The following is a 2,617-nucleotide window of genomic DNA, read 5'->3' on the forward strand; positions in this document are numbered from 1 at the left end:
GGGTGAGCGCGCGCCTGCGCGGCGGCGGCCTCGCGCGGGACCCGCGGGCTGCGGGTTCGATTCCCGCCCGGGTGCGCTCCGGGGGGTCCCGCCTTTGCCTCCGGGAATCGCGGTCTTTGTTGTTGTTTGCACCCCCCACGTTACGAATTTGGGGTGTTTTGATGATTTTTGCGGGGTTTTACTTCCCCAGCAGGTGCCGGGGGCGGGTGCTGAGCCTCCTGCTGCTCCCCTTCTCCTGCCCCTCTGCCCTGTTTCTGCACTAACCCACCCACCACCCATTTGTTACCTCTTCCACTCTCCAATCGCTGCAAGTGCTGTCTGTCTTAATTAATGCATTTAGCGTTGGATTTTGCCGTGTCTGTCACTGTAGCTCATTTCAGTGCAAAGGGCTGGGTAGGAATCTCATGGTCCTTCCTAAACATGAACTGGATGATACTAATTTTTTTGGTCATGCTGCAGATGTGCTCAGTTCAGTGTAAAAAGTAAAAACAAGAATTCGTTTTCGTATTAATTACGGTAATAAACTTAAATAATTTCCCCTTGCCCTCATGCTTACGCAGCCTCTAACTGAGAAATAAGTTTGTAAAAGTATTTTTGTTTTTAAACATCACTGCTTGTGTCTTCATTGTGATCAGCCAGAGGCAGAAGGGCACAAAAAAAAAATAGGTATTTCACGGTCCAACAAAAGTTTTTAACCTAGGAAATAACTATATGATGACCTACATCATAAATAGTGAGTCCAGAGCCCTAAACCAAATTCACCACAGTGCTGGGACTGAGCCATCTCTGCCATTCCTTGGGCATTTTCTGACCATTTCTGGTGTTATTGGTGCAACCTGGGTGACCTTCCTGCCAGAGCAGGACCAGCCTCTCTGCCACCTCATCTGAAAACAAAAACAGAACAGTGTGGGGTAATGTTGACAGTTTTCTTCTTTCTCATTTTTATTTTCTAACTTCCCTTGCCAGATGCTGAAATAATTAGGATTTTTACCCTGGCAACTAGCCTGGTAGTTTGATCCCTTCCTTTATTTTTGTCTTTTGGCCTGGACAGAAGAATCCATCATATCTAAGGGCTCGTTGAAGCAAATGCCTTTAGATCAGGTATATATATATATATTTATATTTATATATATATATATAAAAGCCAGTGAACAAACTTCAAGACTGCAGCCAGAAGGAAGGTGGGGTCCCTGTGGGATGAAGGTTACTGTCAGCTCCTAAACAGCACAGAAGACCCATCCAAACACCAAACCTGCAAATCGAGGAAGCAGGGGGAGTGTGAGGAAGTGAAATCGTTTGTGTGTGAAACAAAGTCTCCCCTGATCTGGTGCCACCTTCTGCTCTGTTACACAACTCAGAGCATCGCACAGTCTTCTGTTGAGTTTGGTTACATTAGTTGCTACAGATGCAGGAGGAGAACTTGACCAGAGCCAGACTGAGCCTTGGGTCCCAGCAGAAGGGCTTTCCCTGAGCAGCTGTGCTATGCAATGCTCACCCCACCGATATTCCTCTTGCTAGGAACAACTCGCATGAGACACACCTCGTACAGAGACATGTTCTTTAGAATTCACATCAGGGACCCAAAAATAAGGCAGAAGGAAGGAAGGGCAGACCTTTCCAGAGGCTGTGATCAAAAGTCCTCTGCTAATTAACTTGTTTCATTTGATCTGAATGATACAGCAACATTATAGCAGAGTCATGAACGGATATTCTGACCTGGTGAGAAGCATTATTTAGGGATCTGCCTTTGTCTAACTTGCTGCCTTGACAGGCCTTCTTCACCTTCCGGACTTCTGCTTCTACTGCCTCTTTTAGCCTCTCTTCCCATCCCTGCTTGCTACTGCACCTACCATCTTCTGGAGAAGGTGAAAGCATCTGCATGCTCAGCACACACACCCCATGAAAGGAAAGGATTGTGCTCTTTACAGGATGTGAGCAATATTCATCCTTACCTTCGCACTGAAAGAACATTCTCTGCTCCTTTAGTCACCAGATCTCACTACTGCAAGTCAGGTGGACTCTCCTACCAAGAAAAGTGCTTGTTCCAAATCTTACACACTGTTAGATCCCCACTGATGGGGCATCAGTGTGACATGTGGTTTGTTGCTTTTCACAGAGTTCTCACATACAGTTCTGCTTTGCACAACCACAACCCTGTGTAAAAGGCTACACTAATAAAGGCTTGTTCTTTACCAAAGACAAAAAAATCAGAGCTGGAATCTCTGAGATTGGGTGTCTGACTCAGTAAAATGTTCTAGGAGCTCTGCCTGCTGAAGGACAGAAGGGAATGAGAAATGCTATTGCTGCTGAGGTGCCTGGCCAGGTCACAGAGCCAGGTTAAAGCCAAGTCTTTGCAACTCTGAATGACAATTTCCACAGTTTAAACAAAAATATCCTCAAATTCTTCCAGAAATCCACCACATGCTGTCATGTTAAAACTCACATAAACTCATCATTTGCATATATGTCCTCTTGAAGCAGACAACAGAAAACAGAATCATGGAGTGGTTTTGGTTGGGAGGGACCTTGAAGGTCATCTCATTCCAACTCCCCTGCATGGGCAGGGACATTTTCATGACAAAGGGTGTTGCAGCATGGGAGAGTTATGACCCAAATC

This window comes from Chaetura pelagica, unplaced genomic scaffold (assembly GCF_000747805.2).
Source record: "Chaetura pelagica isolate M959 unplaced genomic scaffold, ChaPel_1.0 scaffold98, whole genome shotgun sequence".
Lineage (NCBI taxonomy): Eukaryota > Metazoa > Chordata > Aves > Apodiformes > Apodidae > Chaetura > Chaetura pelagica.